The following is an 11,545-nucleotide window of genomic DNA, read 5'->3' as shown; positions in this document are numbered from 1 at the left end:
AGAAAAGGAGGGTCTTTTTCTTCTTCTTTTATAGACTGCTTAGTGGGTGTTTCTTCTTGGTTTAATCACCAGTCATCCTTGGTTTAGCCCCACTCCCACATACACAGAATGGTCAATAAAGGATTGTTTGATATCCTAAAGTGCAAATTCTTCTAGGCTGATCCAGAACACAGGAGCCATTATCCACCCCACCAATTCCATTGAAAGTGTTCCAATTTAGGGACAGATAGGTGGCTCAATGGATTGAGAGCCAGGTCTAGAAATGGGAGGCTCTAGGTTCCAGTTTGGCCTCAGACATTTCCTAGATGTATGACACTGGGTAAGTCACTTAATCCCCATTGCCTAGCTCTTCCTGCTCTCCTGCCTTAGAATTGGTTCTAAGATGGAAGGCAAATGTTTAAAAAAGAAGGTGTCCCAAGTCCAACAGATCAGGAAGTTCCTCTGTTATATTTGTGTAATTCTGAATCACAGTGACCACAAAGATGGAGATACTTCTATAGAACCACCAGCATCATAGCTGTGGGCCTGGGGAAGGATGAGAAAGTTTTCCTAAAGAATATGAGAAGAACTAGTCTGAAAGGGGAGAAGCTGGAGTGAGAACGAGATTTTAGAATTTTCCTTCCATTTTGAGAACCTGCATTCTAAGACCCAGAATTCAGGAGAGAGATGGAGACAGAGACAGTCGGTAAAGATGTTACTGTAGAGGTAACTGTCATTCTGTTGGCTGTGCTAATTAAATCAGGTTTAGGTGACTGATGCTGTTACTTAAAGATCATTTCCTTCTGTGCTTCGGAATGGGGAAAAGGCGTGTTTAAAGGAAGCAACTAGTTGCTCTTAGTTGTCCTTCCTCCTCTAGAATGTTTGCCTCAATTCTTTCTTTTCTAGGAGCAAAAGGAGTTAAAGCAGGAAAGCTCCAGTTTCTGTGAAACCAGAGCTGACTGTGCCTAGTCAGCATACACCCACAGCTGTTGACTCTGCTCAAGCCTTCTATTTTTGCCCATGTTACTGCTTACTCTCATTGTTATATAAAGAAATGATTGGCCACTATATCTTGTGTAGTTAATGTTAATCCTAGCTGGTATGGATCTGGGGAAAGAGCAGTCCGGATAAAAGTAGAATATCCCCTATGAGATCACAAACATTTTGGTTACTTCATTACAATATTCCTTAGCCAGTGGAAGGTTATAAGCAAAAGAAGTAATAAGCTGGCAGACATTATTAACATAAAGCAAAACAAAGAAATCCAGATTCCCTAGACTAGATATATTTTGCAAGCTGCCTAAGTTTAATGAGGAAGAAAGAATACCTTCCATGTTGCCACACAGATCCTATTGTTTTCTTCCTCAAGTAAAAATTCTTTTCATGATCATTTGTTGTTGTTCAGTCAAGTACAATTCTTTGTGACCCCATTTGGGGTTCTCTTGGAAAAGATACTGGAGTGGTTTGCCATTCCCTTCTCTAATTCATTTCACAGATGAGGAAACTGAGGCAAACACAGTTAAGTGACTTACCCAGAGTCAACCAGAGCTAAAAAGTGTCTGAGGCCCAATTTGAACTCATGAAGATGAGTCTTCCTGACACCAGATGTTTTGCTCTAATCACTATGCCTGCCACCTAGCAGCTAGATTCCCAAATCTCTTGGCTGTCTTGAGGAAGCACACATACCATTATTTGGATTGAGAGTCAAAGGTGCTTCCTTTTTTTTTTTAATGAAAACATTTTTATTTTAAAGAATGACTGACAAACTCTGGTTATTTAGATTTGGGTATTTGTTAGACATTTTCTCAAAAACAGGTCAAAAAAGCCTGTCACTTCAAGGAAACCACCTGATGGTATTCAGTGACAATGAAACAATTTAAGTTTTTGAAGATAAATTAGAATTTTGATAAACTTGTATCAACCAGTGTGAACTTGATAGCTTTTTAATAATTAAAATAAGTAATCATTAAAGAGTTTTCTGATAACATTGGTGGTGATTTCTTGATGTTGTCTAACAATTGGAGGATTTTCATTGGTTCAACTTAGTGAATCGATATTTCCCAAAGGACTAGAGCATGATATTAATACCAAGTCATCTATATGTAAAAGATTCATTCAAAGGACAAGACAGACTAATGATGATGAACCTATGGTATGGGTGCCAAAGATGGCATGCAGAGTATTCTCTGTGGGCACACACACACACCCTGAGTTTATTATTAGAAAGGCAGAAGGACTCAAGCAGAGCTGCTCCCCTCCCCTTCTCCATTGTGCCTGATGACATTTTTTTTCATATTCCCTTGCCCCTCTGCCCAGCAGCCTAATGGGAGTGCACAGGGGGTAAGGTGGGCAGCTTATAGAAGGCAGAGCTGGAGAGGAGCAGAGTTCTTGGGCCACTCCCCTCCCCCTCTCTCCACTGGCTGAGGACATTCCTCACTTCACCCACCCCTCCACCCAACAGCCCAATGGGAGTGCTTTCTCCCTCCCCTGTGTGGGGTAAAGGGGAGAGTGGGGGGCACCTGACATTCCATGGTGGGGAGAAGCATGGAACATGATCTCTGAGGTGTGGGGTAGGGGCAGGCCCTAGCACTGTCTCTAAAAGGTTCACCATCACTGCCCAAGTTTCTCTATAGATCTCATACTCATTGTTTCTTTTGTATTATTCCATTACATTCATATGCCCCAGTTTGTTAAATCTTTCCCCAATCAATAATCACTCAAGAGGTAGCACAGTGGATAGAGTGCCAAGCCTGGAGTCAAAAAGACCCAGATTCCAATCTGGCCTTGGATGCTTCCTAGCTCTATGACCCTGGGCAAGTCCCTTAACCTGAGTGCCTAACCCTTGCCACTTTTCTAGCTTAGAAATGAAACTAAGAGAGAAAGTCAGGTTTATTTGTTTTTTAAATAGTCACTCACTTTATAGCCAACTTCCTACTACCAAAAAAAAAAGTGGCTATAAAGGGATTAGTTAATATGGTGCCTTTCTTTCTGTCTCTAACCTTTTCTTTATGTCTCATTTACATTTTATTTTTTTCCCATTTGAATTAGTTTATTTAGTCAATTTAGAACATTATTCCTTGGTTACAATAATCACATTGTTTCCCTCCCTCCCCTCTACCCACCCTTCCCACAGCCAATGTGCAATTTCATTGGGTATTACTTGTGTCCTTGATCAGAACCCATTTCCATGTTGTTGTTTGCACTAGGATGTTCATTTAGAATCTACATCCTCAACCACATCCCTTCGACCTATGTATTCAAGCAATTCTATTTCTTTGGTGTTTTTACTCGCACAGTGTTTCCTCTGAATGTGGATAGTGGTTTTTCTCATAGATTCCTCCAGGTTGTTCAGGGTCATTGCACTGCCACTAATGGAGAAGTCCATTACATTTGATTGTACCACAGTGTATCAGTCTCTGTGCACAATGTTTTCCTGGTTCTGCTCCTCTCACTCTGCATCAATTCCTGGAAGCCAATTCCCATGGAATTCCTCCAGTTTATTATTCCTTTGAGCACAATAGTATTCCATCACCAACATATACCACAATTTGTTCAGTCATTCCCCAATTGAAGTGCATACCCTCATTTTCCAATTTTTGGCCACCACAAAGAGCGCAGCTATGAATATTCTTGTACAAGTCTTTTTCCTTATTATCTCTTTGGGGTACAAACCCAGCAGTGCTATGGCTGGATCAAAGGGCAGACAGTCTTTTTGTGCCCTTTGGGCATAGTTCCAAATTGCCCTCCAGAATGGTTGGATCAATTCACAACCCCACCAACAATGAATTAGTGTCCCTACTTTGCCACATCCCCTCCAGCATTCATTACTTTCCTTTGCTGTCATGTTAGCCAATCTGCTAAGTGTGAGGTGATACCTCAGAGTTGTTTTGATTTGCATCTCATGTGCTTATTAATAGTTTTGATTTCTTTATCTGAAAACTGCCTATTCATGTCCCTTGCCCATTTATCAATTGGAGAATGGTTTGATTTTTTGTACAATTGATTTAGCTCTTTGTAAATTTGAGTAATTAAACCTTTGTCAGAGGTTTTTATGAAGATTGTTTCCCAATTTGTTGCTTCCCTTCTGATTTTAGTTACATTGGTTTTGTTTGTACAAAAGCTTTTAAATTTAATGTAGTCAAAATTATTTATTTTACATTTTGTGACTCTTTCTAAGTCTTGCTTGGTTTTAAAGTCTTTCCCTTCCCAAAGGTCTGACATGTATACTATTCTGTTTGCCTAATTTACTTATAGATTCCTTATTTATGTTCAAGTCATTTACCCATTTTGAATTTATCTTGATGTAGGGTATGAGGTGTTGATCCAAACCTAATCTCTCCCACACTGTCTTCCAATTTTCCCAGCAGTTTTTATCAAATAGTGGATTTTGGTCCCCAAAACTGGGATCTTTGGGCTTATCATAGACTGTCTTGCTGAGGTCATTTATCCCAAGTCAATTCCACTGATCCTCCTTTCTGTCTCTTATCCAGTACCAAATTGTTTTGATGACTTCTGCTTTATAATATAGTTTGAGATCTGGGACTGCAAGGCCCCCTTCCTTTGTTTTTTTTTTTTCATTATTTCCCTGGATATCCTTGATCATTTGTTCTTCCAAATGAACTTTGTTACGGTTTTTACTAAATCAGTAAAGAAATTTTTGGAAGTTCAATGGGTATGGCACTAAATAGATAAATAAGTTTGGGTAGGATGTTCATTTTTATTATATTGGCTTGTCCTACCCATGAGCAGTTAATGTTTTTCCAATTGCTCAAGTTTTGTTTTGTGGATAGTGTTTTGTAGTTGTGTTCATATAGTTCCTGTGTTTGTCTCGGGAGGTAGATTCCTAGGTATTTTATTTTGTCTAAGGTGATTTTGAATGGGATTTCTCTTTCTAGTTCTTGCTGCTGAGCTGTGTTGGAAATATATAGAAATGCTGATGACTTATGCGGGTTTATTTTGTATCCTGCAACTTTGCTAAAGTTGTTGATTATTTCCATTAGCTTTTTGGTTGAATCTAGGATTCTTTAAGTAGACCATCATGTCATCCACAAAGAGTAATAACTTAGTCTCCTCCTTGCCTGTTTTAATGCCTTCAATTTCTTTTTCTTCTCTAATTGCTACTGCTAGTGTTTCTAGTACAATGTCAAATAATAGAGGTGATAATGGGCATCCTTGTTTCACTCCTGATCTTATTGGGAATGCATCTAGTTTATCCCCATTGCAGATGATATTAGCTGATGGTTTTAGATATATACTGTTTATTATTTTTAGGAATGGCCCTTCTATTCTTATGCTTTCTAGTGTTTTTAATAGGAATTGGTGTTGTATTTTATCAAAGGCTTTTTCTGCGTCTATTGAAATAATCATGTGATTTTTGTTGGTTTGCTTATTGATATGGTCAATTATGTGGATGGTTTTCCTAATATTGAACCATCCTTGCATTCCTGGTATGAATCCTACCTGGTCATAGTGAATAACCCTTGTGATGACTTGCTGGAGTCTTTTTGCTAGTATCCTATTTAAGATTTTTGCATCTATATTCATTAGGGAGATTGGTCTATAATTTTCTTTCTCTGTTTTTGACCTGCCTGGTTTTGGAATCAGTACCATGTTTGTGTCATAAAAGGAATTTGGTAGAACTCCCTCTTTGCTTATTATGTCAAATAGTTTGTATAATATTGGGATTAGCTGTTCTTTGAATGTTTGATAGAATTCCCTTATGAATCCATCAGGCCCTGGGGATTTTTTTCTTAGGGAGTTCTTTGATGGCCTGTTGGATTTTGTTTTCTGATATGGGATTATTTAAGAATTCTATTTTTTCTTCTGTTAGTCTAGGCAGTTTATATTTTTGTATATATTCATCCATATCGCCTAGATTGGTATATTTATTGCCATATAATTGGGCAAAGTAATTTTTAATGATTACCTTAATTTCTTCTTCATTGTAGGTGATGTCCCCCTTTTCATCTTTGATGCTGTTAATTTGCTTTTCTTCTTTCCCTTTTTAAATTAGATTGACTAGTACTTTGTCTATTTTGTTTGTTTTTTCAAAGTACCAGCTTCTAGTCTTATTTATTGGTCTAATAGTTCTATCACTTTCGATTTTATTAATTTCTCCCTTAATTTTTAGAATCTCTATTTTGGTTTTCTTCTGGGGGGTTTTAATTTGTTCACTTTCAAGTTTTTTTATTTGCATTTCCAATTCATTGATCTCTACCCTCCCTAGTTTGTTAAAATATGCACTCAGGGATATGAATTTTCCTCTGATTACTGCTTTGGCTGCATCCCATAAGGTTTGAAAGGATGTCTCACTGTTGTCGTTTTCCTTGATGAAATTATTAATTGTTTCTATGATTTGTTCTCTAACTAACCAATTTTGGAGTATCATATTATTTAATTTCTGATTAATTTTTGATTTGGTTCTCCATGTACCCTTACTGATCATTATTTTTATTGCCTTATGATTTGAAAAGGCTGCATTTATTATTTCTGCTTTTCTGCATTTGTATGCCATGTTTCTGTGACCTAGTGTATGGTCAATCTTTGTGAATGTGCCATGTGGTGCTGAGAAGAAGGTGTATTCCTTTTTGTCCCTATTTATTTTTCTCCATATGTCTATGAACTCTAATTTTTCTAAGATTTCATTCACCTCTTTTACCTCTTTCTTATTTATTTTTTTATTTGATTTATCTAAATTTGATAGTGGTTGGTTCAAATCTCCCACTAATATGGTTTTACTGTCTATTTCCTCCTTCAATTCTCCTAGTTTCTCCATTAGAAATTTTGGTGCTATACTATTTGGTGCATACATGTTGATTAGTAATATTTCCTCATTATCTAACGTCCCTTTTAACAAAATATAGTTATCTTTCCTATCCCTTTTAACCAGGTCTATTTTTGCTTTGGCTTTGTCAGATATCATGATTGCAACTCCTGCCTTCTTTCTATCAGTTGAGACCCAGAAGGCCTCCATCCTTTAATTCTGACCTTGTGAGTGTCTACCCACCTCATGTGTGTATCTTGAAGACAACATATGGTAGGGTTTTGGATTCTAATCCACTCTGCTATTCATCTACGTTTTATGTGTGAGTTCATCCCATTCACATTCAAAGTTATGATTGTCACTTGTGGACTCCCTGGCATTTTGATATCCTCTCCTGTTCTTAATCTGTGGATTCTTTCAATCTCCACTTTTCCCTCTTGTTCCAGAATATTGGGGCAGTTTTCTTGAATAATTTCCTGTAGTATTATGTCCAGGCTTTTTCTTTTGTCTTGGTCTTCTGGTAGACCAATGATTCTTAAATTGTCTCTCCTCGAACGATTTTCTAAATCCTCTGTTTTGTGACTGAGATGCTTCATATTTTCCTCAATTTTTTCATTCTTTTGGCTTTGTTTTATAGTGTCCTGCTGCCTTATGAGGTCACTTGATTCTAGTTGTTGTATTCTGGATCTTAAAGACTGGATTTCATCCCTGGCTTTTTGGTAATCCTTCTCCTTCTGGTCTGATTTTCTTTGGAGGTCATCTTTCATTCTCTTTACCTGATCTCTCTTCTCCTTTGCCTCATCTTTCATCTCCTTTGCCTCCTTTTCAAGCTTGTTGATTTTGGCTTTCAAGACACTATTTTCTGTTTCCAGATGACTTATCTTAGTTCTTAAATTCTTGTCCCAATTGTCTTCAGCCTCTCTTAACTGTGTTTTGAATTGCATTTTGAGTTCTACCAACGCCTGTGTCCAATTCACTGGGATTTCTGTTTTATTACTTGCCTCCTCTTGTGTATTATTTGTTCTTGGTTCATTGCCTGTGCAGAAGCTGTCAATTGTAATTTCTTATTTTTCTGTTTTTTGCTCATATTTACTCCTTTTTTTGCTCCCCATATTTTTCTGTGCTCTTGTTCCTATCATTTTTTTTTTGGTTTTGGGGCTTTCTGTCAGTCTCCCCTCTTGGAGCTTTGTCAGATCTCTCAGTGCAGTCTCTGGGGGAGGAGTGTTGGAGTTTGCCCTTTCCTGTCCTCTGGAGGCTTTTGATTGGATTAAAGTCCAGCAGTCAGTGAGGGAGGCGTGTTGCAGCCTAGGCTTCCCTGGGTTCTGAAGACTTTTGATGGGATTAAGTTCAGCTGGGTTTGACTAGGTGTGCTCTGAGGCCAAAAACCTCCTGGAAGATTGGAGTAATATGGAAGATCTCCATGCCTCTGACCAGGCTGCCAGCTCCCTCTCCAGCTCCTTCCCTACCATCTGTGCTTGAAGCTCCAAGCTTGGCACTGCCCTGCCCTGCCCGCAAGGTACACCCTCCAGACCAGCACCTTTGCCCACCCAGAGGTTCCAATTGCCTCTGGAGGCCCAGCACTCTAGGTGGGGGGAGGGGATGGGTCCTGGGACCTTCCTTCTGCCTTCCCCTTAAACCCGAGTGTTCTCAGATTCCGGCTTTTGAGGGGATGTACCTTTTGTGTTGAGTCCAGCAGGAGGGTTCCTTGGCTCTGTCTTGTTGTTAGGTTGGATTTCAGTTCCCTCGGAGCATTCAGTTTGTGATCAGTAAGGCAGGGTATTCAGAGGTCTGAACTTCTGCTCCTTCTATGCGGCCATCTTGACTCTGCCTCCTATAGCCCTGTCTCTAACCTTTTTGTGGGTAAGTCTAACTCTTATTCAGAGACAATACCATGACTTTGATAACCACATGCCACATCTCCTAATTTAAGACTGGGTAATGATGTTACACATTTTAAAAAATTCAAATGTTAGGAAATATTATAATGCAAATCCCCATGCTCAAAGAACCCAGTGGAAGTCACTTTTACTAGTTTATTATGAGAGTGCCTGCAAGCCTTGTAAGGCGAGAAAGCAAATGAATGCCTATTTGGAGTAATAAAGGAAGTGTTCATGGAAGAGATGGCTCAAAGAAGATTCTAACAAGCTTCTCTTTTGCTTTTTCTTTCCCAAAGCTACCGAATTCCCCTTGCATACGACAAAGAAAATTGTATGGCCATCTTTGACCCAAAGATCTGTGCTTTTCATGTGGTAAGGAAGATTAATCCTAGTAAGAAGTGTGAAATTATTAGTTTTTTAGGTTAAAGACTTGGATTTCTCCCCATGTTGATAAAAGAAAGAAGACTGAATTCACTAAGGCCTAGAGAAGGAAAAACTGCACTACTGGATGGAATTACCCTCATTCCTGGCTCCAAATTCATTCTATTCTACCCACTTCTCACTGGGTTCTATATAATGTTTTCCTCAGATGCTGTTATGTGTCCTCAGATGCAATTATCCCTTCCACATCTCAGGAGTTAGGGGGTCAGGGACCCCTGCAACCTGGAAAATCCACAGAAAAATTTTGGGCCCTCTCTTTGTATGAGAGAGGAAGTCTTAATTATTTTATTTTTCTTTTATGGGGTGTTTATAGTACCTTATTGTAATTTTGGTGCTAAGTATGTATTTCTCTGAGTTTTAAACTTTTTTCTCTGTCATCTGCTGGCTTTTGTGTGTTATCTGTGACTTCTGCAAAACTTCTCCAAAACTCCCATTTAATTTCTTATGCCTATCCTTGATATATCAAAAACACTACAGGGAATGTTGAGATGTTGATTTTTCATTTGCCAAATGCGGAGAAATAAATTATTTTCCTCAAACTTTATGACATTTTGATGTAATATTGCTTGTGGAATACTCTTTCTTTCATGGTTTCCTCTTTAGTTTGGGAGAGTGGTGGCACAAACATTTTGGACAGCAATTTGAATGATGCAAATTAAGTGACTAGAATGTCCAGACCCTCTGAACCAGACACTCCATTACTGGGCCTCTACCCCAAAGAAGAAAGTCCCCATATCCTCCCAGAGACTTATAGCAGCACTTTTGGGGACAGCTAAGAATTAGAAACAAAGTAGATGCCCACCAACTTGGGAATGGCTAAATAAATTGTGGCATGTGAATGTAATGAAATATTACTGTAATAAATGACATGTGTGATGAATACAGAGAAACATGAAAAGATCCAGATAAACTGAAGCAGAATGAATTAAGCAGAGCCAAGAAAACAATACGGCAATAACTACAATGTAACTGGAAAGAATAGTTTCACACAAAAAGTCAAAAGTGAATGTAACAAAATTATAAAGACCAAGAAGGGTTTGAACGAAGAGGTATAAGAAGAAATGTCCAACCTACCCCTTTATGGAAGTGGGAGATTCACAGGTATTACACTTTATACGTTTTCAGAACCTTTCTTTAAATATATTGATCAGTTGTGCTGACTCTTTTTCCCTCTCTTCAAAAAAAAAATTGTCCTATGTGATGGCTCTCAGGGAGGAAAAAGAGGAGGAGAGAGATACTTGGGATAACTATGATGATATAAGGAACAGGAAATAGCAACAAAAACTTTTTTAAAAAAGAAAATCTCTAGTGATGACAAATTTACTATCTTATCTTACTACTCTGGCCAGCTCTGATGGGAAACACAGAATCAAAGAATTTTTTAGTTGGAAGAAACCTTAGTAGCCATCTAGTTTAACTTGTACCTGAAAAAGAATCTCTAAAATATATCTAAGGCCAGTGTTGGCACACATCTGTGATCCTGGCTATCCAGGAGGCTGAAGCTAGAGAATCTCTTGATCTTGGGAGTTCTGAGTTCTGTGCAGTGTTCTATGCTGATTCTATGTTATAAAGTTCAGCATTACTAGAGGAAGTCCCAGGGAGAGCAAAGGGCTACCAGGTTGCTTATGGAAAGGTAAAAATTGGCCCAAATTCAAAGGTCAAAGGATACAAAACTTTGTATTAAGTAGTATCTTTGTACTGAGATCAGGCCCAAGAGCTATCTATGCATTTCTTGACTGGATGAGACAAAAAGATCTGGTCTTAATAAATAAAATGAAATAAAAATATACTTAATTATATTTGTATATTTTGTTATATATTATATTACATAATATATTAATATATTATTCTATCTTATTTATATGCATATTTATCCAGGTTAAAGACCTACAGTAAGGAAGATTTATTTTGCTTCCATTCAATTAACAAACATTTGATAAGTACTATATACTATCTCTAAAGGCAATTTATTCCATTTTCACATAGCTCTGGTTCTGATTTTTTGTTAAACAACACAAACACCAACAAACACAAAAATTTCCTTGTACAAAGAAATACAGAAAAAGATTTGTCTATGAAACTGCAAATTACTATTACATATGGCTTTTTAAAAAGTATTTTTTTTAAAAAGTATTGCTAAATGCAGCATATTCATTTCAAAGCTGTCCTGTATGCCTCTGAACTATTTTTTCTGTTCTTTTCTATCTATTATTTTTAAATGATTCCCTGCTACTCTCTTCATTATTTTATTTTAGCAACATTATCCTTTTGTAAAGCCTACCTCCGTCTGTGATTGCTGAGTTCTTCCTGGAGCTTTTATTTTTGGGAGTGGCCTAGGCTAGCTTCTGTGTTCTCTCAGCCCTGTTCCTGGCTTCTGGACTTCAAAACCAATTTTTTCCTTTTTTTCCCCCTCCCCTTCCCTTCTCTTTCCTTCCCTTCCCTTTACTTCCTTCCTCCATTTTTACTCAAGATTAAAAAGAAGACA

The sequence above is a fragment of the Monodelphis domestica genome, chromosome 1, assembly GCF_027887165.1.
Source record: "Monodelphis domestica isolate mMonDom1 chromosome 1, mMonDom1.pri, whole genome shotgun sequence".
Lineage (NCBI taxonomy): Eukaryota > Metazoa > Chordata > Mammalia > Didelphimorphia > Didelphidae > Monodelphis > Monodelphis domestica.
This window is presented reverse-complemented; position numbering follows the sequence as displayed.